Source organism: Manacus candei, unplaced genomic scaffold (genome assembly GCF_025592945.1).
Source record: "Manacus candei isolate 608988 ecotype Guabito, Panama unplaced genomic scaffold, ASM2559294v1 h1tg000008l, whole genome shotgun sequence".
NCBI lineage: Eukaryota > Metazoa > Chordata > Aves > Passeriformes > Pipridae > Manacus > Manacus candei.
In genome coordinates, this window is record NW_026138056.1 from 32571503 (window position 1) to 32599332 (window position 27830).

A 27830-nucleotide genomic window follows, 5' to 3' on the forward strand; every position below is an offset into this window, starting at 1 on the left:
CATGGATTGTGGCCACATGCCAAAGGGCTTAGTAGCCATTATTCTGAGTCTCCAAGTGATTTCTGGGGATTAGGTGCAAAATAATTGCTTTGAACAGATCATTTCACCCTGACGTTAATTTTCCCATGGGACTTGTGAAGCAGGAAACTTTACAGTCTACCTTTCTGATCCTGGGGAAATGTGATTGCAATGCCTCAGTTTAATTTTTGACACAGTTCGTTGATACTATAGTGATTCCATGAAATCCTCATGATAATTCTTTTACTTTATAGTTTTATTATTATTTAGAACCAATCAAATCCTTTCCTTTATTTAATTATTTTGCTGCACAGAGGTTGTTGAAACTCTCGCTTTAGGTTTGGGGTTTTGGGTGAGCTGGACACAGCCCAGGAACTATTTTGGGGATGAATTTATCAGTCTGTCATTACCAGTGGAGCTTAATTTCTCTGGCAATGAGACCATCTGCAGTAGATGCACGCATGACCATGACCGCTATGTGCTCATAGCTAAATGTGGTTGTAGAGACTTTAGGAGACCTCTTTTATTCCCGAGGTCTGTCGTAGATTTTGTGGTTATGTTTATCCTTGCATGCTGTACAGGATGAGGACATGGGCTTGATGCTCGGCATTACCTGTGCTGTTCAAGTGTTGCCATATACTTCATTAGCGTTTTGGCCTAGACCAGCTAGTACGGTCCCACACAACAAGGGAACCATGTGTGAGTGACAGAATGGCCTCCAGATTGGTCTGAGTATGCCATCATCTTTTGGGAGGAAGTGTTTAGCTGTATGAGATGTACCAGGTGTCTGAGACCTGTCAATAAGCATAGGGTGTTTTTGTTACCTGCAGACGGGAAGGGATCCAGCATCCTTTGTCTCCTCTGAGAACACTGCCATAGTCATGGGACATGACTCCTCTCTTAAACTGTAACTTTATGAATCTACCAAAATGTTGGGAAATCTCCTTGATTCCTGTTCAAAATAATGACAATAACACTCCCAGCAAAATATCTTTCTGTTGTATTGGGTTAGAACTCTGTTAGAGCATCAGTGTCTCTATAAATTTTGTTCAATGGGGCCCTAATCTTGCTCTTGTCCTGATGTGATACATTAATGGATGTTTGCAATACACTGTTGTTTACACACATGCTATTTCCACGTTCAACTCACTCCCTTACCAAGTTCTGGGCAGTTTTATGGGGCACAGATATATTTTCCCTTCAACTTTTGAAGCTTGTATTTCTTTTGGGAGCAGGGAGAAGTGGGGACTGCAGCAGTGGCTTCTGTGAGAAGACACCAGAAGCTGCCCTTGTTGTCCAATAGAGCCAAATCCAGCCATTTCCTAGAGGAACCCACTGCTGGCCAAGGCCAAGCCCATCCATAATGGTGGTAGCACCTCTGGGATTGCAGATTCCCCTGCAACCTGTAGTAAAGACCATGGTGAGTCAGGCTGTCTTCCTGGAGATCCACAGTGACATAGATCCACCTGCAGCCTGTGGAGGACCCCACACTGCAGCATCTGGATGTGTCCTGAATGAAGCTGTGATCTTGGAGACAGCCTGTACTGGAGCAGGCTCCTGGCAGGACCTGTGGCCCCATGGGGAGAGGAGGCCATGCTGGTGCAGGCTCCTAGCAGGACTTGTAGTTCCATGGAGAATGAAACCCATGCTGGAGCAGCTTGTGAAGAACTTCAGCCCCTGGGAAGAACTCCTGTTGGAGAAGTTCCAACTGCCTCCTGTGGGAGATCCCACACTGGAGATGGGAAAGAATGTAAAGTGGAATGAGCAGCAGAGAAAGAGTTATGTACTGACTGAAACTCCCTGTTCCCCTGCACTGCTCTGGCACAGGAGGTAGAAAAATTGGGAGTGACATTTAATCTGGGAAAAAGAAGTGATGGAGGCAAGGTGTTTTTAGGTTTCTCATTGTCCTACTCTCATTGATTGGCAATAAATTAAAGTACTTTCCCCAAGTCAAGTTGGTTTTGCCTGTAATGGTAACTGGGTGATATATCCCTGTCCTTATCTTGACTCACAAGCCTTTTGTCCCTTTTTGTCTCTCTGTCCTGTTGAGAAGGGGAAGCAATGGAACAGCTTGGTGGGTGCCTGACAGTCAACCAGGGTCAACCCATCACAAGTGTCTACAGTAAGATATTTGAAACATTGTTAGAAGACAATGTTCATTAAAACATCTTGAAAGTAATTATAGAAAGACAATGATCACAACTTTTTCCAATAGTCATTAGTCTTCTTTTGAGCTGTTATTGTTGAACAATGCAGTGGATTGCCATCTCCCTTTCCTAATCTTTTTATTTCTTGTTTTTGAAAGCTTGATGGTAGCAGCAGCTGTTATATGACTGAATACCTATCCATGCACAGCTGGACAACAGATAGCAGAGTTGATTTAGAAAAGCAATTTTGAACACTAGAAGCTACCTGGAACTCCAACTTGGCTAACTTATCTGCTCAGAAGTTAAACTACATTATTTATGGACAATCTACTGTAACAAAAAAAACAAACTAGCATATAGACATATTGGCTTCTTTCTGTCTGCAATATACTGTGGAACTTGTAAAATGCTCTCATTTTTTAACCTTTTGGAAAACCAAACTAAAAAATTGTCTTCTATAGAAAATTTAAATTTTGTTTCTACAAAATATTTTAATTTGTTACCCAAAATTCAAAAATAGATTTAAACAAAACTAATTCCTTTCTTAATTGGCAGTTTCCCATATTCTCTAGATCCTGTGGTTATTAGTATGTTAGTAATAGGTTAGTAATAGAATTCTTTTGACCTACAAAATGATTGCAAAAGATTTAAAAAAAAAAAAAAGAAAGAAAAAATGACAGACAAACCATAAATTAACAATCCAAACAGGCTGACAAACAGGGAAGGCAAATTATAAAAATGATAATAATAAATGAACAGGATTTAACTGTTGTAAATGAATGTATCAGACTGTGGCAACACTCTAAAAAGCAATGCTTAGATTTTTTTGCAGAAAGGTTAAGTGGCCCTTGAATTTAAAAAGGTTCAGAAACACTTCTCTGGACATGGACTGTTGAGATTATAAAGACCCTTTACCAGTGGTTAATGGCTGTCTTTCAAAGTGTAATTAGCTGATTCAGAAACTGCATTTCATAGAGATCTCAAGTTCTGTTTTGTTTCAGTCTTATTTTTATGCCTTTCAAGCAATGGTTAGTTTTTTCTGAGAGTCATTAGTTAATGGCAGATCTCTACATCCTCTGTCACTCAGATGTACAAGGAATAGTGAAAAGAAGATTATTTGACGAAAACAATTACATAGAATAAGTTCTCTGAAAGACTGATTTGAGTATCAATTTCTAGATCTTGGTCAGGTTTGATAGAAGTGATTTTTTTTTTTTGAGGTAAGGTTTGATAGAACTGATTTTTTTTTTTTTTGAGCTTGGAAGCAAAGTGATGGGGCAGCCCAAAAAACCACAGAAGGTTTTGGCAGCTTGTGGTGAATGACTCCTAAGAGTAGCTAAAGCCCAAAGTCAGTCAGCTGCACAGATTCAGCAGGGAGCTTTCAGAAAGGATTGCCTCCAGAGAGGCACATTCAGCAGCTTATTTGGCTCTGCATTACAAGCTGGAAAAGATTAAACTTTGGTTTTGCTATCCTCAATTTGTTATATGATTTAAATGGTTGATTCTAACAGCTATTTGCATTTTTAGGAATATACTGATTGCTATCAGAAAGTCAGCTGTTGGAAATATTTACTAGATCATGATATCTGAAATATAATATTTCTCAGTCCTTAGAATAGGAAATAACTATAGTCTCACAGATACTGTGATACAGCAATTGCTGGCAAATTATGATTTACTTTTTTTAGATAGTAACCACAATGGCCAGTAATTATAGACAGAAATAATGGAATTACCATACTAACTGTTTTATTTGCTTCAGAGTAAAAATTATATACTGTCATTTACTGTATATGAAGCTATATGGACTATCCTGAATCAACAGTTGATTAGTCTCAAAAATAATCTGTATTGCCAATCCTTTTCTTCTGAAGAAATGAAAGAAGCTATAGTTATTTAACAATTTTGTATCTTGATGGGGTGAACTTAGAAAAGTTTTTAATTATTCATTTCCCGAGAGACAGCCTGTAGCATTTTGCAATGTGTGTGTGGGCAGGACCTTCTCAGCCCTGCAGCTTCTATTAGGATCTGCCTGTAAAAGTATCTTCCTTGGCTTCTCACTGATTTTTTTTTTTTTGCATAAGGATGAACTTGAATTTTGGATGAAGCATTTTTATCACAAATATCCGACCCTGAACACTTCTGAGACTTTGACATCACCTTGTCAGAGCTAAACCAATGCAGCATGTCTGCCATTAGTTTTACTAATGTTTTTGTAAAACCTTTAACCTCAAAACCAGCACTCTCCAGACATCTTGCTTGTCCTTCAATTAAGTTATTCTGACACAAAATTGCAGGAAGTGAAAGATGAAGGCCTATGGTATTGTTACTGATATTGGATAATAATGTAACTATGCTACTGTTTTCATTATCTGTAATCCAAATCATTTAAAAGAACATTTGTTTTAAAATTTTATCTTGGAAGAAGTTGATAAAGGGACACTATTACCCATTTTAGGGGTAACATTAAACTGTAGGGGTAACAGTTTGTAACCCAATTTTAAGGTAATTAGAGAAATAAAATTTTAAAAAAAAAAAGTTTGTAATTTAATTTGCCTCACTCAAAGCAGCTGGCATATAGCAAATCATCATATATGTCAATATTTTATACTCTTCAAAAACTAATTTTGCATTATTAAGGAAGAAGATTTCCATGATGAATTTTATTTTTCTGAAAATGATTTTCAATTGTTTCTCTATAGAACTGGACATATTTGGAAGGGCTACCATGAACAAAATCTGACTGTGGGGTAAAGGGAGCAGAGGCACAGTGAGACACAGTGTGTCTGAATGATCTTGTTAAGAACAGCTGTAAGAACAAGATCTGTGCATTAAATACCAGGCTACACTATAACACCTTTCCTAGTATATGTGTTTTATAGGTTTGGCTCAAGCAAGATACTCTATAGTGTAATCAGCTGTACAAACAAGTAAGTGGAATATATGCTGAACCAATACACCTTGATTTAAACCATTATTGCTCTCATATTATTATATTGACTTTATATGTTGGGCCCCATGGACACAATGTGGATTTGTGGCCATTTAGAGGAACATTTTTAATACAGTGTAGAGTATAAACTTAGATCTTGGTAGACACTAATGGTTTTAATGCATAGAGCTCTCATAGGCAACTTTAAGAGACTATTCCTCTAATGGCCATGCAATACAGTTTGATAGAAGCAGCAAGCCACGTAGCCATAACTCCCCACAGAGCTCAAATTTTTTAACATCACCTGAGAATCAGGGGAGTTCTATTGCATAAGAATTTTTATGTTCTGCTTGCTATTTTATCCTTCAAGCAGGAAATATTAAAATATATTATTTAAAAAGTACTTACTCTAGCTGTTATTTCCCACAGCAATGATAACATAACCTTCTTTTCACCTACCTCATCTTGGATGAATTTCATTCTAGTCATCGAGGGACACATATATGGATAGTTATGGATACTTTAAAGCTTTTTTTAGTTGAAGTATTTTGGCAGTATTTCTTTCTGCCATTGTCACTGCCCATGTGCAGTATATGACAGGCCAGCTATCTCTCTCTGCCACTTCCAAAAAACTCTTGGGATATTTGTTGTTCTACTTTTTTTACTAAATTTGAGAGCTCATTTCTCACCATTGGGGTGTAATGCCACCATAAAATGATGTCTAGCAAAACCTGTAAAATAAAAATGACTGATATTGTATTTATTGAAATATGGTTTTGATCAAGTAGGTTTTGCTACTGAATCAGAGAATGATCTACCAACAACTGTGTATAGAAGCTATTTTTCTAATAGCAAGTTATTAGTACTAATAATATAAATTTTAGAAACGGAGGTTTTTGCTCAAGATTTTATCACAGTAAAATTTTGCACCAGTTTGAGAGTGAGACAGCCAAAATATCTTTTTTATTCAGTTGCCCATTTGTCATGGCATGGCAAGACCAGCAATAATAAAAAGTCACTGTCCATTTCACCGTACTTTCTTATGATTCTCTTCCCACACCACTGCCTCAGAATACAGTTGAAAAAAAAAGGGGTTCCATCAATTGCTCTCCAGACAGAAGGAGATTTTTTAAAGGGCTCGGTACTGCTTCACCTGAAGTACCATCAACTGAGGCTAAATAGCTTCTTGTATGATAATACCTGAGTGTATTTTAAGGTGGAAGAGATCAGAACCTGGAGATATCCTACTCATTAAATTATTCTCCAGTGGTTTTGCACACTCATATTGACAAGGCACTGAAATTATAGCCTCTAATCCCCAATCATGTCTTTCTGCAGCTTAGTCTTAATTTACAGGCAAAAATAGAGGCAACCACACAATTCCTTGCCTTCTCTGCTCCGTACCATTTCTCCTTTGTTCCTTTAATTTCATTTTTTTATTATTGTGTACTGCTTCCTTTGTTTAAGGCTTCTGTCACACACTTCCCCACAGGTTTTACTCCACTTTTTATTACACTCTTGATTACATCTGCTTGCGGCTTCATGAGCTGATTGAGTAATTTTAGGGGAGACTGGAATGATTTCAGATTAGACAAGAAAAGAGAAATATGGGGTAACAACATGAGTAGAGCAAGCTGCAATAAAAGGAACTGAAAGTACATTTCTCTGAGGACTTAGTTCACATCTGTTTAAAGGAACACTTTTTAAAATGGGCAGTTCATATTAATTTTTCTTTCTTTTAACATACAACTCCTTCAAGTAATTTGGTTATGATAGATACACTGTCGACCAACTTAATAATATTAACAGAGGTTAATTAGAGTAAGATAAAAATTTACAATAATATTTTTTAAAGAAAAGATGAAGTTATTTTCCTTGAAAAAACATAGTCACCTTTTGAGGGGGGGAGGGGTGGGAGTATACATATATGTGTATTTTAGCAAATCAAATAAGAATTTATTTTTCACAGCAAAAGAAAAAAAACCAACACAAACCAAAACAAAAATATCTCTGCTTAAATTTTTGCTTTAACTGCCTAAAAAATAAAATCCTATGAAACAATAATGCGCCTCTTGTGACCTGCTGCTGATATAATTGTATTTGAAACACTAGTTTTGTGAACAGAGCTCTCCTAGACAATGTGGCATTGGTTCATTGTAATTTCATCTTGTGTTAAAAACTTAACTGTTGGGGGAGCCTCGGGCACATCATGGTCACATAACACAAGTAAATTTTTTGTATGCAATTATGCTACGCAAAGGTACAGAACAAACCACACATAAATCTGCCTCATTATAGCTATTTGCTATCTTTATAGTAATTTTAAGATGCCATCTCAAACTCTTACTCTGTGTACCTATGCTTTAATATTGCTTTGAAGTATCATTTGACATTGCTGAAAAGACAGCAATATAAAGCAAAAATATTGGAAAAAGCAAAAGTCTCCTGCAGTTTTTTCTTGTCCCTAGACACAATCATGAGTCCTGTAAGATCAGGGCTCTGTGCCTCTGGGGACAACAATTGTGGATAAAGTGAGAAATAGTGTGTTTATTCCTTCTTGTGACATTCTTTATGTGGCTTTTAATACAAACCACACCATTTAGGAGTAACAAAAGCACAGAGAGCTGCACAATGACTGTTATCTCTGCTGTGTGTTTTTCCACATATGCAGTGAACTAAAAAATCTCAGTCCCTCACCAACACTTTAAAATGGTAAAGCAGCTGTCTTTCTAAGGAATAGGCACATGCCTTTGCTTCCTGTGTAAAGGAAGATAGTCTTCAGGGGGAATTCATGGAGGTATTTAGTTCCTGTGCAGAGAATATCTGCTTAAACGTAATGCAATAAAAAGTATGTTAGCTTTGCAAAAGCAAACGTTCTGTCTGTGATATGCCTTAAAACAAGTGTGTCTCAGCAATCTAACAGGTACTTCTGGATATGGACAAGCCAGATACAAAAATTTTTCTACATCTGATTGAGATAGAATCAATAAAGATAGATATTTACAAAGTCTGCAGTTGAATTCAAGGTGCTATGAGTCCATTAGACAAAGGGTATATTTTGGACAGGAACAGCAAATATGTTAACAAGGCACCTGGACAATTTGAAGTCCGCGCTTTGCTTACAGATGGCTCCTTCTGGAAAGGGTGACAGAACGCAGCCCATGATGGGTTACATTACTGAGTATCTGCAAATACAGAGATATTTCCAAGAAAGCCTGCCATCTGTATTGTCTAGGGAAGAGTATTCTATGGATTAAAAAACAAACAAACAAGCAAAACAAGAGCAGGTGCCCTGTTACTGCATTTATCTTCCTTCACTTTTCAGGCACAAGAAACTGTAATTTTTTCTAAATGACTGTAGAACTTTCAACTGTCAACTATTTCTTTCCTAACAGGTATTTACAGACTCTAAGTTACCCTTATCTTTCTGTTTGTTAAACTAGCACATTTAACTGAAGATTATGTACAAAATCATAATACAAACTGTGTTTCTGAACAGACCTGCTACTAAAAATATATATATATGAAATACACAGGGAAACTTGTCCCAGCTTCATCTAATCTGGCACCTTCCTTACTGCCCTGTACTGTATACTAAGGTGTCTAACAAAAACACCTACTCTGAGATCATTCATATGCTTAAAAGACCTGCAGATTATATGAGCTCACTATTTCTGGATAGGTTTGGGTATCATATACACATGTGAAAACACTATAATTGCACTGAGCTCCCCAATGCTTCTATCATTTGCAGTTTTTTACTGAATAAGTAACATTTTTAGGATATACATTGAAAAATGTCTTATATTACCTATATTACACATTTGTTGTTTAGTTTAGTTCTTATTACAGCTACTTTAAAGTCCTGTCAAAAGAATTATATTTTTTACACAGTTCAACACTATTTTCTCCTGTTAAAGACTGAAGTTGAAATATGTATCAAACCATTGTCAAACAGACATTTACTGCAGTCTCTTTACGTTCTTGTTCTTTCTCATAGTTGTTCTCAGTCTTGTGAAAACAATGCTTTTAAACGGCAAATGCGTGCTGGTGTGCGAGCAAGTTCATGTGAAGAATAAATATGCATACTTTCTCTCTCTCTCTCTAGATATAATATATGAGCAAGTCATGATCACTCAATAACTTTTCAGCTCTCTGATCCGTTTCAGGACCTCCTCGGGTTTTTTTATCAAAGAGTGTGTTTAGCAATGTTTAGGAGTTGTACTATCAGTAAACCCTCTTCAGTGGATATAAAGGTGTCAGATAAAATGAAAGAAAGCATCTTCAGTTCCACTATTAACTGTTCTCTGCATTTCATCTTATACAAGCAATATTGTAATCAGACATATCATACTTGCCAGTTAGTGGCCAAGATAATCACAGAACGGGACAAAAAGATAAAAAAGGAGGACAGTGAGAACTACTGACCAGCCAGCCTTCCATGCCCAGTAGGAACATGGAGCAGATCCTGCTTGAAGACATGCCAAAACATATGAAAGACAGAGAGGTGATTAGAGACAGCCAACGTGGCTTCACCAATGGAAAATCATGCCTGAATAATCTAGTGGTCCTCTACAATGGAGTGACTGCATCAGTGGACAAGGAAAGTGCTACAAATGTCATGTACCTAGACTTCTGCTACAGTTTCCCTCAGCACTCTGGTCACTAAATTGGAGACAGATGGGTTTGACAGATGTACTGTTAGGTGAATAAGGAACTGACTGGCTGGATGCATACAAAGAGTTATAGTCAATGACTCAATGTCCAAATGAAAATGGATAACCAGTAGTGTTTCTCAAGGTCTGTGCTGGGACCAATACTAATATCTTCATCAATGACATAAACAGTGGGATTGAGAGCACCCTCAGCAAGTTTGCAGGCAGGCAACATCAAGCTGAATGGTGAAGTTGATTTCCTAGAGGGAAAGGATGTCATCCAGGAGGATCTTGACAGGCTTGAAGAGTGATCTCATGTGAACCTCATGAGATGAGGCCTTCAACAAGGCCAAGTGTAAGGTTCTGCACATAGGTCAAGGCAATCTCCGGTATCAATACAGGTTAAGGGGTGAATGAATTGAGAGCAGGCCTACAGAGAAGGACTTGAGGGCTTTGGTCGATAAGAGAGTAGGCATGACCTGGCAATGTGCACTTGCAGCTCAGAAAGAGAGTTGTACCCTGGGCTGCATCAAAAGCACCATGGCTTGCAGGTCAGTGGAGCTGATTTTTCTCTGTTCTTGTGAAGCCCCACTTGGAGTACTGCATGTATGTTTGGGGCCCACAGGAAAGACATGGATCTTTTAGAGTGGGTCCAGAGGAGAGCCATAAAAATGGTCAGAAGCCTGGAACACTTCTTCTATGAAGAAAGGCTGAGAAAGGTGAGGTTTTCCAGTTTGGAGAAGACAAGGCTCTGGGATACCCTATTGCAACCTTTAAATGTATACAGGGGGCTTAAAGAAAGACAGAGAAAGATTTTTTACCAAGGTCTGTAGTGACAGGATAAGGGAAATGGATTCAAATTGAGAAACGGTAACTTTAGATTGAACATAAGAATACATTTTTCTATGATGTGGGTGATGAGGCACTAGAACAGGTTGCCCAGAGAAGATACTGATGTCCTGTCATTGAAAATATTCAAGGCCAAACTGGATGGTGCTTTGAACAATCTGGTCTACTGAAAGATGTCCCTGCTGATTGCAGTGCAAGTTGGACTAGATGATTTGGAAAGGTCTCTTCCAACCCAAACCATTCTATGACTTTGTGAAGATACCTTCGCAGCGTTAAACATCTATCTATTTTTTCTGTTATCTATTGTTATATCAGCCTTTGCCAGTTGCTCTCTCTCTATGACAAAAAGTTCATTTCTCTTAGATAAATAGTCATGCAAGTCATACAAACTGCCTTGTGAGCTTCATTCAGAACAAATCTGTTCCTCAAATACATACGTTTTCATGTGTTAAAACATTGGTGTAGAACAAATCAAATATTCTATTTCTTCAGGCAGTGAAACATCAGATTTTTCCTTTAGCCATATCTCATAGCTTTTGCAACAGAAGTGTTTTATAGAAACATGGTTCATTGCTACTGTAAAAATTGAGTCAGTTTAAATACAAAACAACAAAACGTTAGCAAGCAACAAAACTAATCACTACCATATTGTGAAAGTATTGCTAGCTTCAAGCAAATTCCTAACATCCAGTGATTCGATCATTAGCAAGCTGCTGTGTGTATTTCCATTGAAGTTTCTCTCCACTTCAGAACTAATAAACTACACCGATTCTATTTTTCAATTTATTTCAGGACATGCTGCATAGTCAGATTTATCAGGGCAGGATCATCCTCTCATTGGACACATTACTTGAACAACCAGGGCAAACCTGTGATGGTGTAGAGTAATTTCCACAGAACTGTATCAACTCACACCAGCTGAGGTTTGGTCCTTGTACACTGTTATCAGCAGGTAGGTCCCAACACTCCAACAGCTCTTTTGAAAATCTGAAAAGTTAAAGATTCCTCCTGATATAGAATTGGCACTTAGATATGCTTAGATCTTTCGTGAAGCTAGTTTTGATCCATCTAGAAAGGAGTGGGTTTTATTGCTTATATATGGGTGAGATTATATAGTCTAACTCATATTTTATTGACTTCTTTGGATTCATAATTTGTCAAACTAAAAGCAAGGAGGGTGGTGGTTACTCCCCAAATTCCAAAATTTCAAGGAAAGTGTTGGGACAGATAGTTATAGGCGTACCATTCGCAGAATGGATAACTCTGAAAAGATTGTCTAGCTCTGAATTTCTTTTCCCATGTCATCTCCAGAGAAAACGAAAATGACAATGAAAGTGAAATTGAAAACTAAAATGAAAATGAAGGCACACGCACCCCTGAACATGACAGTCATGAACTTCAGTTATGGTTTCTTTGGTTTGGTTTGGTTTTGGTTGTGTTTCTTTAAGATTGTGTTATTTCTAAAAGTAACACAATTAAAAATCCTTCTATAACTCTCAGGAAAATAGATTTAAAAAAAAATGTCTTGCAAGGCTTTCTTCTTAACTTTTTCATAGAAATTTCAGGTAAGTGCAAAGCAGTTTAGATGGTTAGTCAAATAGAACTAAATTTTAGATAATATAAGGGTTGACAGCATTTTCTTTTAAAAAGACTTTAAGAAAAATTTTAACATAAGGTAGATTACTCTAGAGGAATCAGTCCTGAACTTTTTTTCCTGTTTCAACATCAGTAATGCTAACAGTAAATTTTCAATACATGAATTAATCACAGAATCATAGAAAGTCTTGCATTGGAAGGGACCTTAAAGTTCATCCAATTCCAACCCCCTCATTTACATAACATTTACACCTGCATATCTATATTTGCAACACATATGTGTCCTGATACTTCTTTTTTCTTAAAAACTCCAATAAATATTTTACTGGGAAGTAAAAACACATTTTCAAATGAAAGGTAACAAAAAAAATTAATTTTAAAAGTAGAACCCTTTTTATATTTTTCTTTTGGAAATATCTGAAAAAATCAACATCAAGGAATACAAGAAAAAAAAAAGAGAATCCTTACTGCATGGAATCCTTACTGCCTCTTGTTTTTGTTCCAAATAATGATGGAAAACATGAAAGTTTCCCAAAATTGTTCTCTGACATCTCATTTCATTGCTTCCTATAAAGGCTAAGTCAGCTCTTTAGGAACTGAAATGATAACTTTGGTTGTTCAGTTGTCTGCTTATGAAAGGTTTTTTGAGTCTAAACATCCTCCAATGCAGTATTTTATTTTTTCCACAGAAAATAATTTGGACAAAATCATGAATTGCCTGAGGTAGTTCTGAACTCTGTGCAAAATGTACAATCTCTTTAGGCAATATTGGATAAAAAATTACCATATCAGTTTGAACTAATATAAAATGGATTAAAAAAAGAGTTTTCTTTTGACATTTGATATTTTTCAGTTGGCCCACAGAGTACTCTCAACATCTTCATTTACCTGTTCACAAGCTTATGCTAGAGGAACTACACTTTAGATTTTTGTGGATACATTTCCAAAACTGGTATTTTAGTCTCCTTTACTTTCATACCAAAAGGAGTAGTGTTTAAAAGAAACTTATTCTAAAAGGCAAGTACTGTATAAGAATTTTGACCAAGAAACCCAATGATTTTATAGTTGTAAGGAAGACAGCAATCACAGGGTGTTATAGGAAAGGCATCTGTCATATAATGTTGAAATGCCGAAACAAGATGTTTTAAGAAGTTTAGCATGTGTCCCTGTGTACATGTGGGAGGGAGAGGACACTATGTGTAACAGCAAGTGTGTAGATAATTAGTAGATGATGATAATACAAGAGGAAAGAAAACCACAAAATGTTACTTAATACCCTCAGGCTTACATAAAAACCTAATAGATGCAAACTGCATGGGGTAAACAGAAGAAAAAATATTGTGTATGAAGGAATAATTGAAAGCTGCATTCATGCAATCATATTGTTTTTCATTATTTATTGACAGAAAACCTGTAGATAAAACACCCACTAATCTTTAATGTCACAAACCCTGAGGCCCATAAAACCTGGATGTAAAGAGATTAATAAAGCGGTAGACAGAATCAAGGAGGATGTATAAATTGTCCTCAGTGTTCATTAGAGGTATAAATTTTGTAGAGATCTCATAAATTATACTAAATAATTCAGTTTTATTTAGCTAGTACTGCTGCATATTTTAGAGTGATACAGAATAGTAATAACAGACATTCCAGATTATAAAAAGGGTTCAATAATAATTGCTCTACCCTTGTTATCATCAGCAGTTATCATTCTGTGAAAGAAATGGGACAGATACTTAGTCTGAAATAATTCTTAAGAGAGATCCTACATCACAAATCTTCTAGTTTTTAATAAAAGTTACAATGTCATGACAAAACTGATCTTGTCAAGTGAACATCAAAATCTCATAAAGAATAGGAAAGAAATTAACTAGTAAATATGGAAGAAAAAAAAAGAAAGAAAAAATAAATCTGAAGTTTTTGAGGAGTTTCTTATATTTGGTTAAAAAGTATTGTCTTTTGCTCCTCATTCAGATATTTTTCACGGGTCACATGATAAAGCAGATCTCAGTTATCTGAACTTTAATTCAATATTCAACTATTTAATTCAGTTTCATTCAATTTGAAGCTGAAACATGGTTATATCTATAGTTTTGAATATTGCAAATAGGATAGTTACTAGGTGTGAAACAAATCCACTGAGAAAATAGAAATGTTACTTGTTTCAATCAAACAGTGGATATAAGGCCCATCCTGATCTGAATTGCCTGTTGCTACATGATTCCCACAGATATTTCTATGCTATATTTCTGATCAGTATCAAAATTTAAACAAAGTCCTGTGGTTTTGCAAAGTGTTACAGAGAAACTTTAGCTCCAAGGGCCGATACATCTCCCACCAAATCGTGACCAGTCCAACTTAACAGACTTTCTGGCTGTCAGTGCTTCCAGAGGAGCACAAAACAATAGGAATGAGGATCTGGCTGTGTGTTTAATCCTGCGGGGACCTGAATAAATCTCTTCAACTCCTTTCAAGTCTTCAGAGGCTGGTAATCATTAGCATATAAATAATTATAGAACGAATACACCATCTTAGGCTTTAAAAACTCCTTTGACTTTTGTCTGTCATGCAGCACTTCAGGTGTTTCACATATATCCACTGGAGTCAGCAAAATTTATGACTTACATGGTTTGTATTTGTCACTATGCAGAGTATAGATTAGCAAAACAGATGTACAAAGCCTGGGACAAATCTGACTGTGCTGAATTTTACCACTAGCAGAAAGAAATCTGCGTCTTGCTATGATTAAACTCAGCAGGAAGAGTCACAATAAATTGTGTTAAATCAAGCGTGACCTTACAAAGTCTTAATACAGATCAAACAAATTTAAAAATGATTTTTCATGGTTAGGCATACAAAATACCGAACAGACAGAAATGCAGGAAGAAAGACAAAAAAACCTATTACAATATTGTGCCAACATTTGAATTACTCAAATTTGTATTAACAGAGAAGTACATCAATGTTTGTTTATAAAGACAATTCTAGGGACCTTCCCCTGCTGAGTAAATACCACTAGAAATATTTAAATCTGGAATTTTTTACAGCTTGGGCACATCTTCTCAGTTAAGCGATAAAGCTAGAAAGGAAAAGGTAGAGAAGGTGTGAAAGGGCAAAAATATTGCATTTTTCTCTAACACTGCTTGTTAGCATTGCAATATTCCTGTTGTCTCCTGTGTGTGCATGACAGACTGCTGCTGCAGGTGTGGAAGATAAAGAATGTGCATCCTGGCACATTTTACCTGTGATGTAGATACCCAGGTATGCAGTGCAGGAAAGGAAGAAAATAGCTGGACAAGCCCAGAAGTAATTTTTCAAAACCCTGAAACTTTATTGGAATAAAAAATGTTAGTTACTGAATCTAGATTGATACCAAAGTCAGTGAAAGGTAAGAAGAGAAATTTAAAATTTGTCTCTTAAAATTTATTGGAATAGTAAAGATTTTGTATGTCTGGGGCAGGTATAATACTTAATGTCTGTCTACTTAGTGATCATTCTAACAGGGAATTTTACTTGATATGTAGCAGAACAGAAAGATTAAAGGTGTGGCTACATATACAACATGTTATTAGTTGTGTCTTTTTTCTTTTGCTGGCCCTACTCAATAAAAAATGCAGAGGAATAAAATTAAATCTCACACAGAGGAAAAATGGGGCATTAATGTGCAAAGTATCTCATGTGGGGTGATACTTGATGTGGGGTGCTAACTGCTTAAAAACCTACAGAACACAATCCAGAGAATTAGATTCGGTGTGGACTTTGCAAACACTTATCAATCGACATTTCTCATGTTGATTGTTCTGTTCACATTGCCAGGCTGTATAACTATCATAAATTACATCTGTGTTGCTTAAGGTTAACTGAACTGTCAAAAGAGACATGGGTCTTCAGATGTGGAATTCCATTTATTCAAATCTCTGCCACATTCTTTTTTTTTGTGTTGGTATAAGCAAATTTTCTTTCTTGCTTACTTGCTTGATACTTAAGATAGGTACTTGAAATGTTGTTTTGTTTTAGAAAAAGTGTTTACTGACTATTGTATGGCAGTTTTTATTGAAAATCTTAAGCTATGTTTAAATCCCTAGGACTTTTCATACCCCCTACTGTGAAAGCTTGCCTTTCTGAGTACTGGCATTAAGCAGAGAAACTGAGGGACATAATACAGTGCTACTTCGGATCACCTCTGCAAATACTTTAGAATCTTGTATCTCTGTATTTTTGAAAAATACCGTGACATTACAGCTCTGTGGGAAATCATGAATGTAAATTACTTGATATATAAAAAGCAGTATATTATTTATTATATTTTCAAATAGCTTACTTCAAAGCAGAGAGCATTAATAAACATCAAGGAATTTAAAGTGGTGGTGGTGGGAGAATGCAGAGAAGACTTATGCCTGTAGCTGAAATACAGTTTTATTTCTCCTCAACTAACTAGTCTGTCAATGAAATGCCAGGGCATTGCTGCCTCCCAATCAGTAGCAAATGTGCAAAAATTGATTGAATTATGGAACAGAAATACAGGGAATATAGTCCTAAAATAAAAAATGTGAAGAACAGGAAGACCCTTTTCCTAATTCTGTGTTTGCCCACTTGTTCAGTGGAGGTAAACAGTTGTAGCACATGTTCCTCATATTGCACCAGAAAAACAGTTAATAATTAAGGACCTTGCCTCTAGGTCCTAATTTAGCAATGCAAGCCATACTCTAGTTTGAACAAGAATTTATTTTGAAATTTAGTGGGAAATATATTGCTGCTCTTTAACTCTTGTCTTTGTAATAAATCAGGTATCAGGGAACAAATGTTAGTCAGAAGGACAATCCCTCTGCAATCTGTTTATACGTGATTCTTTTTCCTCCTCTGCAGCATCACACCTCTTCATAGCTCTTGACCTCATCATTTCTGCATTCTGATATCCAAGACTTCACTTCCCTCAGGGGCCTTGCAACCAACTCCCTGACCCTTCATATCTGTATCTTCTCCCTTCTAGTGCTAGGGCTTTGGAAACTGTCTCTCATCACAAATATCAGTTTTAAATTGATCTTTTTCAATCAGATTTTCAAACAGGTCAGCTTGTGACACTTGCAACCTCTGATAACATGACCTTCTACCCCATCAAACTCCAGCTTCATCTCCTCCTCAATGTTTTCAGTGGTCTCATAGGATTGTTTATTTTTTTCAGAAGAAATATGAAATGGCAGCAGGACCCAGCAGAGTCTGAAAATTAACCCAAAAACTGTTCCAGAGGGGGACTGGAGAGAGCTTCTAGCTCACAGATGTGCAATATTATTCCACCCTAAGAGCAAACTTTTTTCTTATAGATATCAAAAGTCAGACCTACATTTTTGGTCTTCCTTTCAAGCCACTGCCTTGTTGCCAGTTTTTATAAATTTCTTTTTTATAGTTCTCAGGTTTTTTATTAGTCTTTTTGAACTCTGTTACCAGTCTGCAGCTCTGTAATTACCATTAGCATAAGTGCAGCCAGCCTGGCCAAAGCCACAACATGAACTTGTACCCACCCCTCTACAAGTAAGGGAGTGAGCAGTGCCTGGGCCAGTCTGCTCCAGCAGTTCGTATTTTCCTGAGGAAGACCTTTGGTGGCTGCTGGCACTGCACCTACTACTGTGGTAAGTAAAAGGACACTGTTCATCGTTGTGACAAGTCCATTCCATCTGCCAGCAGAAACCATGGGGTTGTGAGGAGAAGAGGAATTGCAGGTATACAGATCTAGCAGAACTTGTCAGTGTATTATGTTGTCTAGAAATTTTGTGAAATCTTTGTAATAAAATAGTTAGAATGATGTGACTCTGCCAGCCCACAGCCTGTGACTGTTCTCAGATCCCATCTCAAAACCCATTGAGCCGCAATGGAAAAGGAAATGGTTCTAATTTTTGAATGAAAAGGGCAAATGTTCTAAGGCAGAATATATCCTACCCATGCCTCAGCTGAACAGCTTGGTTATCTAGTGAGTGGGATTGCTTCCTTCAGACTGAACACTGACTTTTTATTGTCTTGGCTGGGAGTTGCGTCACAGCTTCCAAATCCATGCATGAGGGAGTGCTGGGTCTGTAAAGCATTTTGGGCAAAAGTTCTTTCCCTACAAAGAGCTCCACATGCATCAGGCAGCAGGATGAAGTCCTTACATATTGTGCTTTCACAAATATGCAAAGTCCTGCAACACCAACAAAAAAGCTGCAGCAATAACAGTACTGTAAGAGAAGTTTCCTTCATTCTAGCTACTGACATTTGGGACAAAAGTCTTGAATAAAATGGCTGTCTTTGATTTAAAGAAGTTCCTATTCTTGTAATAACATCTACAAACAACGAGTCTTGAATAAATAAATGTCTCAGTGTCTGAGTGCTGACTTGTCAGGAAAGACTTGGATGATTGTTGCTAAGTTTATGTAATATATACTCTAATAATATAAAAATAAATTGGAAGAACACAGAGGATTTTTATGTATTCAGAATTTATCATATTTCAGAAATACAAATTCCCCTTCAAACAGGAAACTCACTGTTCAAGATTCTCTAGGATAACAGATTTTTCTTAATAATAATTGAAATATGCAACTATTCACAGATTATTTTCCCCTTCTTCCTATTTTCACGATTTAAAACACTGATAGAAAACTTCAGTAATAGGAGGCTAAATACATTTTTGTCCAAAATACGATAGCCTTATATGAAAGATAATTTTGTTTTGGATGGCTTTATAATGAATGCTCTAAACCACTGTTGGACCTAAAATGAGATACCCTCCTTTCTCTTCAGTCTCTTTTGAATTCATTAAGATAGCAAAATTGGTTTTAGAGAACATTCCAATGACTTAGAGAATATCTTGACCTTCATATACTCACTGCTCAGGAATAAATTACAACAACAAAAATACTTTAAAATGGTATTGGAAACAAGGTGCAATGCAATGCTTCCTTCTGTTCAGTCTTCCAAGTGTGTAGAGGGATATTATAATTTCCAAAGTAATTGAGGCCTCATTATAGTGGCTTTTAATACTGTGAACTTTGGTAATACAGAAAATACTTATCCATAACTAATATATTGATGATAAATGTTTTAAGAGATAATTTTATAGATAGAAAAAAAAGAAAAGAAAAAATCAAGAAAATTTAATTACTTTTGAAATCACAGTCAAAGAATCTATGTATATTTATATCTTGTAGATATTTCAGGTATATGTCGATGTTAACACAAATAGTAAAGTATTTTGAGATATATTTTACACATAAGCTTGATGGTATAAAAAATATGAAACAAAATGTACTTCAGTGAAGATTGAAGCCCATAGAAGGCAGTTTTACAAAACTTACTATTATTTTATATAAATATTTATATAAATATTTTTATATAAAAATCCTACAAATCTTTGCTGTCCAAGTAAAACCAACTGCAGACCTTGCTACCTAAATAAACTAATGCAGATGGTAAATATTTTTACTGATCAAGCAATCCATAACTTTCTCTTCATTTGGGAAATCTGTAATTTTTATTCAGAGAATAATGATCTGATAATACAGTAGGATTTTCCTGTATTGAGAAAGGTAATGACAAACCCAATGCAGAAACCTGCTAGATGATCCAAGGGAAATTTCAAGAAGTATCTGTGACTTGCCCTCACACTACGGCCCCCGCAGGGATATGCAGTGCAGCTCTGTGAGATGTGTTAGTTTTCAGAGCTGCGTCCCCTTGACCTCCCCTCCTAAACTTAAGGTGCAATGTGGCAGAATAATAGTCTAATTTCTCCTTAAATAATTATTTTTCCATTCTTCCTGGGAATAGAAATACTTATTAAATTTCAGTGAATGAGAATATGCAGGGACTTTCTAAAAAAGACAGTAGGGCTTGCTCTCTTTGTAATCAAAGTCATTCCTATTGCCAAAATTTCAGTTACAGAAAAAAAAAGAACCATGAGTAGTGTCTTTTATACTCTCCTTTTCCTTCTGTCACGTAGAACTTCTGGTGGTTTTTTGTTTCTTTATTCTTTTTTTTTTTTGTCATTTACTGTACTTTTGTCAGAATGACCCATACAACATATAAATTGTTTAAAATTGAGAGAAGTGTACAAAATAACCCCAAAAGCTTGGGACTGCTCTGAAGGACTTTCTCCAACTTTCATAGTCTTACCTGATCTTTTTTTTTCCCTAGTAGTCTAGCAGGTTTCAAGAGAACGTTAGTAAAGAGAAATCATTTAATTCCATAGAACTCTATTTTAAATTCTCCTAACTCCTAAATGGTAAGATTTCAGAGAAAACTTTCATGATTCAGCAGGTACTTCTTCCCAGACTTCCATGAATTCAAACTCCTTCATGGGTATGACTAGTGAAAAGTTTTTGTCTATTGCCAAAATAAGGATCCTTAAGCCAAACCATAGCAGAACACTGCAAGGGAAGGTCTCTTTTCCTCCAGAGTCACAACGGTGACACAAAGGAAATCCTTTTCTGTTGACACACAGATTTGTCAAATTTCAAACATTTGGGAATTTGTTGAAACATTAAACATACGTAAAAAACTACATAAAAACCTGCTAAAACTGTAATCCAGTATTTGCCTTTGCAAATCCTATGACATCGAAGTGGAAATACAAAGCCCATGATAAAGAAAAAATGCCAGTTTCCTATTGCAAGCTGGTGATATCATAGAAAAAGATACTAGTTTTATTGCTATATGCAGCTTTCACATTGAGAATAGTTCCAGATGGTTACACTATGCCTGAGAGAATTCAGATTTTTAGACAAAGTTGAGGGAATGAACTTATTCCGTGAGTTGCAGGTGTGAGTAACTTTATGCACAACTACTCTGAAAAGTTGGATACAGACAATTTTCTCTGTTGTGAAAAAATCCAAACATTCCATTTCATTTCTGCCTGGGATTTTGAAATAGGTTTCCTGAGTCTTGCTGGAAATGATGAGTAGCTGTAAAAGTTGACTTTAGATTGTGACCCACGGGGTCTAAAAACTTTTATAAGGATTTGAGGTTTCATAGAGTTCTTTAAATACTTATATGGAGAGAGATGGATGAACAGAGAGTTAAATCTAGAGAGTCAGCAAAGGAAAAGTATCTTTTAGCTTTTTTTCACTTATCTGTGCTAAATGAATAAAACAGAACTACCAATTACAAATATCTCTATAGCTATTCCATCAAAAGAGTTGCATGAAAATTGCACAAAAAGTAACTTTATGATTTCTATTTCATGCTTTAATGATTGAACCTAGACTTTAAATTTCACGCAGCACAGTGGACATGTGATCGTTTGTAGTAGACTTGCTGCAGAGGAAACAGCAAAAGATTGTGTGGTTTTGAAAGTCTTCTCTAAGATATTTTTCAGTCACTTAACACAAGCATACAAAAAAATTTGGACTACAGACTTGCTTAAATGCATTAATAGATGTTCATGTCTAAAAAAAATTCACATGCATCCAAAATTTATTAGCTTCTTTCCTGAACACCAATGAGTTGTTTATGTTTGTCATTATTTCAGTTCAACAAAACCACAACAGCAGAACAAGTAAGTTGCTCCTGTGGTTTTGGGACCAACACTTTTTCTTGTTGGCATTGTGTATTCTCACTCTCTCCCACCCTCTTGTTGCCAAAGTGACTGTTCAGGATACTACTCACTCCAATCAACAAGTATATGTCACAGTTTTCATATAATGTAAAATAATTGATAACAGTCCCACATCCATAGAATGAATATTAATGCTTTTATCAGCCACTCTAGATGATACCTTTATAGTGAAGGTACCTTTATAACCTTTGCTTCTTGTGCAACATGAGACAGAAACCATAAAGCAATTCCCTCTTGTCAAAAGGAAAAAAGAAATAGGTTGCTTTTGGTGGGGGAAGAGCAGGGAAATGCTGCAGTCAAAATTGAGCTGCATATTATATTGATATTCCATTACAAAGATAGCTGCTGCTTCTAATTTAGTTCGCGGTTTGCTAGAAAGCAATCTGAGTCAAGGGATCTTCAGAAAATTTGCAGTCTGAACTCTGCCTGATGGAGGTACAGTGTATGAAGGAGGATGTCTGGATAAGATAAGAGCTGGCAATAAAGTCTGTTGCTTGTTAATTACCATAATCATAGAGGAAACTCCCACTCAGTCTTCTGTCCATCCAGTTTCTCAGGACTTTTCTGCTGTCTGTCTGTATGCTCTGCTAGCTTCCCTCCTACTCAAAACCTCCTTTCATTAAGGATTGTTACACATATGAATTCACAAGAAAATAGCACAATGTTTTTGCTATATTCTCTCATTTTCTTAAAATACTTGTAACTCTGTTCCCATGTGTAGCTGGAGCTTGAGGAAAGGGGTATCACAGAACCACAGAATATGCTGAGTTGGAAGGGACCCACAAGGGTCATCAAGTCCCACCCTTAGCCCTACACAGGACCCTTCCCAAGAGTCACACCATGTGTCTGAGAGTATCATCCAGATGCTCCTTGAACTCTGTTAGACCTGCTACTGTGACCACTTTCCTGGGGACCCTGTTCCAGTACCCGACCACCCTCTGGGTGAAGAAGCTTTTTCTAACATCCAACCTAAACCTCCCCTGACACAACTTGAGGCCATTCCATAAGCTGCTGTCACTCCTGTCACTGGTCACCACAGTGAAGAGATCAGTGTCTGCCCCATGAAACTAGGAAGCAATTTATGCATATGAAGGGAGGAGGCTGGAGATGTGGGATCAGCAAATAACACTGCAGAGAGGTGAGCTGCTCTGTGGTGCTGCCACACACTAGGTCTGACCACTGGCATGGCAGGGAAGGATAATGGATGAGACCAACTTCATGCCATCACTGGTGGCCTTCGTGTTTTTCTCTTTAGTGATTAAATAGGTAGGAAATCAACTGAGCAACTTTGAGTTAAACATGGATGGAAGGTGGGGCTTTCCCAAGTCTGGGATTTTTTCTGACAAAAACTGAGATGATACAGCAGCATTGACTCATTTTAATTTTCATAACCCACAGTCATCTAGGCGCTGGTCTTGAGAGGTCAGTCCCCAACGTTGCTTTGGAAATGACCTTTAAGAGGCTCAACAATGCACCAGCTGTGTGGAAGAACAAGTATTGTGTCCTCCCACACGATCATACCAAGACACAGATGGCTTTTCCCTTCCAGGGTTAAATTCACTTATGTGATTACACAAAGAGGCAGGAGCAGCCAGCCTTATCTCAAAACAATTTTAGAGAAAAGTAAGATTTTAAAAATGTCAGGCAGTTCATGAAAATAGGACCTTCAGGTCTCAATTAGGTATTGTTGGAAATCTATATAATCCACATATATAATTCTAAAAAATACTCATTTGAGTAATATTAGGGTTTTTAAATTTTATTTAATACTATTCTATACCTTCAGTCTTGGAAACATTGAATCCATATAAAAAAAGTTTACTTGAAATTCACTGTTAGTATTATTTCAAGGCTTCTATATTTCGGAGCAAATTAAATAAGTGATCTGCAGACACTGTCTGAGTCTTTGATTTCAATAAAGACAGTCTGGTCTCTGTGAATAATGAGCAGTAAGTGCATTTCAAACCTAAGAAATGCAATATTGGTTGGGTTTTTACTGTTAATATTATTGCACCATTTTTTTTTTGAGACTGCAGTATGTACCTGGGACCTTGGTTTTTTTGTCAGAAATGGTTTACACGGACTTATCCTTTACACATATATTTAACCAAAATAATTTAAGAAAAATGTTATCCTCTTGGTTTGGTCAGTTTTGCAACACTTCATTCCAGCTGCCCTGCAATGCTTGTTTTTATCATACGTCTGATACTTAAATCACATTGGAATCAACTGTTAGTTCACATGATCCATTTTAAGAGAATGAAGGCAAGGGTATAAAAGTTTACATCCTCTGCTAACTATGTTTAGCAGAGCATGCACTGTTGAACATGGACCAGGGAGTATGCCTAATTTCTTGAAGGGATTTAGGTCCCTGCGGTGCAGAATTCTGAGAGTGATTCCGGCTCTCGTGGTACTCTACAAGAGTACCACAAGTACTAGTACAAGTACTTGTACAAATCTGCAAGAGACTGTCTCTTGGAATAGCTTCTAATAACATCAAAATTGGAGTTGATACCATTTGCAAATATATAGTATTTTTTCTCAGTCCTCGGGAAGCCAATGCAGTCAATTGTAGAACTAAAAAAACTCCTTGGAGAATATCTACACGCTGCAACACTTCCCACATGGCACCTCAGAAGACGGCTCTTAAGTGGTAGGAAGTCTAGACAGTTGCAGCAACAAAAGTAAATAAATTTTTATGACTCTTTTCTGGTTTGGGGCCTGTTTGATACCTCTTATACTTCTGTTTCCCTCTAAATGAGGTAGATGGGAAGTTCTCACACTCAGAAAACCCAAGTCAGTGAATACAAGCTTCACAGATCATTGAGTTTTGACATCATGGTATTTAGAGAGTCTTCTGAAAGAAACTTTCCCTTTTTGTACTTTTGCATATGGATTAACATTATGAATATCTCTAGATATTCAGATCAGGCAGAAAGAAGGTGGGCATTGCTATTTCTATTATTCTCACAAGTATTTTAGGAAGTGCTTCCTTCTGATCCACAAGCCTGAGGGAATAGAAATTAGATATTTAAAGGGTAGACTTTTAATGGCAAATCATGTGTGTTTCAAAAATATTTCTGAAAGATATAGAAAAATGTATATTTTGAGCTATGAAGAAAGTATATATTAAGATAATGGTAATATACCTAATATTAGTTTGCTTTACCTATGGTAATAAGCTGAAGCAAGAACTTCTTGTCTTGGGAAATAATACTTTATCAGTAGCTATAAGAGTTTCCAGGGTATTTAAAGTCATACATTTTACCAAAAAAACCCAATAAAATTATTGCTTCAGTACTGTTTAATTCTTGATATTACCTTTGTGTTAAGATTATTGTTTGTTCAAGTGTATTTAACATGGTTCTGGTCTGAGTTTATTCTCACATCTTACATGCCTAATATTTATGGCTTAATCTAAATTTTCTTCATTAAACTTGATCATAATTATATGGAGATTAATTTAGTCTAAAAGCTTTTTACCTCTTGACTTTTGTTACCAAAAACACAGATACAGATTTTTACTACGTCTTCATATTCCAATCTCATAAAAAACTATGATAAAAGTTAAATAATCTTCATACACTAATACCCTGCATGACTGGAAAGGTGTGTGAAAATTTGTTTCTGCAAAAGGAATTAATAAAGTTCAAGATAAAATGCAAATCACAAACCCTGGAAATATCCCTGCTTAAGATATTTTCCTTTACTATGGACATTAACTCTTTCAGATAGAAAAGAAGAAAGCTGCAGCTGCTTTTAGTAAAAAGAAGTCATTATACAGTTTTGATGATTAAGAAGAAGGAGGCAAATGACATATGTACTCTACCAACCTGTTTTTCCCCTTCAGATAAAATTATCTGGACTTGAAACTGTCCACTGAAAAAAGGTTTACTGGATCAGAAATGGTAGAATCATTACTGTTTGAAAACTTTTCAGACATTCCAGCTTGGTTTGCTGGTACCACGGAGAAGAATAGCTTTGGAAAGCCTTGGAAATGAACCTAGGCTGACAAAGCAAGGGAGTAGCAATGTGATTTATTTAATCCCTCAGTACTACTAAATGATGTAAGTATTTTTTATTTTAATTTTAATATTAATACTGCAAAAGACTGTATAAAATATCATAAAGAATAGGAAAGAATTTATATTTTAAAAAATTTTTGGTTCCTCTGTTTTATACAAATGGCTAATCCTTCTCAATTCCTGTGCCATGTTTTTGATTGCTCTAGGCCTTATATTTTGCAAATATTTCTACCTAAAGGAAAACTTCAACACTTTGGGTGAATGGGATATAAGACAACCCTCTTTTATTGTTCTTTTGAAGACCACCTGCATATTTTTCTATGTGGTTTTTTTTCCCCTTTTATCTGTAAAAATAAGTCTCTTTACCTTTTATCTCTTCTGCTCATTTCTAATACCTTATGCAAATTCAGGCAAAGACAGGTAGGTTGGTCCCCTGCTATGGACAACCCAAATAAAATCTTATTTATTCAGAAATTCAGTCTCAAGAAGGCTGGAAATCAAGCAGTGACTTAGGAGAACAACAAGTAAGAGAAGACATTTCAAAGATGCAATACCTCAGAAAAGTTTGAAAGAGTTACAGTTGTTTGATTAGGCGAAAAAGGGGAAATAGAAGACTGTTGCAAAGATAATAGTCCTTTCTCTGTATCCATCAGCAGCAGGAAAATAAAAGCTAAAGCAGGAAAAAATTAAAATATATGTTAGGAAAACCAGTCTACCTGTAAGATTGGCCTGGGACTGTGTTGCCAAGACAGTTGGTAGGGGAGATCTTGGAGAACATAAGCAGAAAATCAGAGCTGATATGGAATTAATTCATCTACGGCTGTGGTCTACGTGAGCTTTCAGGCTTATTTTACAGGGAAAAATCATCTGTACTGCTTTCCTAGTTTAGTTCATAGAATTGGCTCCCTAATTTCCTTATGTGAAAAGAAGGATCAAAACCAAAACAAGTTCTGTGATGTGTAGACAAGCCTGGACTGGGACTAATCATGTGAGTGTTTTATATGTGCTGGTCCATATACATTTAACTTCCCTGAAAGTAAATTTCTTAAGTTCCACATGAACCCGTATAGACACTTTCAACCATATTCACTTATCTTGCGTGGACGATCAATTTTCCATGACAAATGTTACAGTAATTAAATATAAACTGTAGGACCACATTTTCATACTCATTTAAAATAATTTATTTTGAGGTCACTCTTTTTGTTACAGACGAGAGACCCAGGCTTGGTGCAGTATTACTCATGTAACATGTTTCAGGAATCAATTGCCTATTCCTGGGACTTGTTTTCAAAAGAGCAAGCGAAAGTGGTCCAAAATACATCTACTGAGCATGGTGAGAAAATAAAGAGTGTAGGACATGCAGGTTTCAGTGTTCAGGCATGTTTGTTTGCTTCTTTTATCCTAATGCTAATTAAGAGTCAGTTCATCACAAAGGTGACCATTTGAAGGAAGTTTAGAAGACTGAAAAATGTAAATCATGGGTCAATAAAGACATATGAGAGTATCACTCCACAACCCCTCAGGACCTCTTGGCCTTGAGCAACAGTTTAAGAAGAAAACATCAATCTTCTGGAATAAAAATATGTCAATATTTTAACACACTAAATGAAAAGTTGGGAAATCAGAAACGAGTCAGTATGCATCTGTCACAACAGTGCACTCATTTATGAATGATTTTAAGTATTTTGTGATAAAGGGGAAAAAAAGCAAAAGTGAGATCTCTGACATGGTTGCTCTGATTGACAACATATTGCAGGAGGGTGTGTAATGTGTAGTGTGTGTACATCCTTCAGTACGTTGAGTACTGTAACTGTGTATTGATTTTACAGTTATAAAAGACTGAATGAAGTGGCAGTGCATGAAACAGGATATTCTGGATCCCTTTGAGGTCAATTCAGTGATTAACTGTAAAATAACTGAGTGTTAAAATAAAAGACTCTAAAAGTTGCTGTTACGGGATAGTGAATGTCATAAACGAAGATTTATTAGAAAACAGATAACAAAAATTTACCATGTGGAAAA

At 36.2% G+C, this 27830-nt stretch overlaps 1 long non-coding RNA gene across 1 annotated transcript; it reads left to right on the forward strand.

Annotated features, from left to right (window-relative positions):
• The first annotated feature begins 10471 nt into the window (after nt 1–10471).
• Nucleotides 10472–12160, forward strand: LOC127462847 (uncharacterized). The gene is made up of 3 exons (XR_007900572.1): nt 10472–10577; nt 11394–11553; nt 11913–12160. It is a non-coding gene; the product is annotated as an uncharacterized LOC127462847 (long non-coding RNA).
• The last annotated feature ends 15670 nt before the right edge of the window (nt 12161–27830 follow it).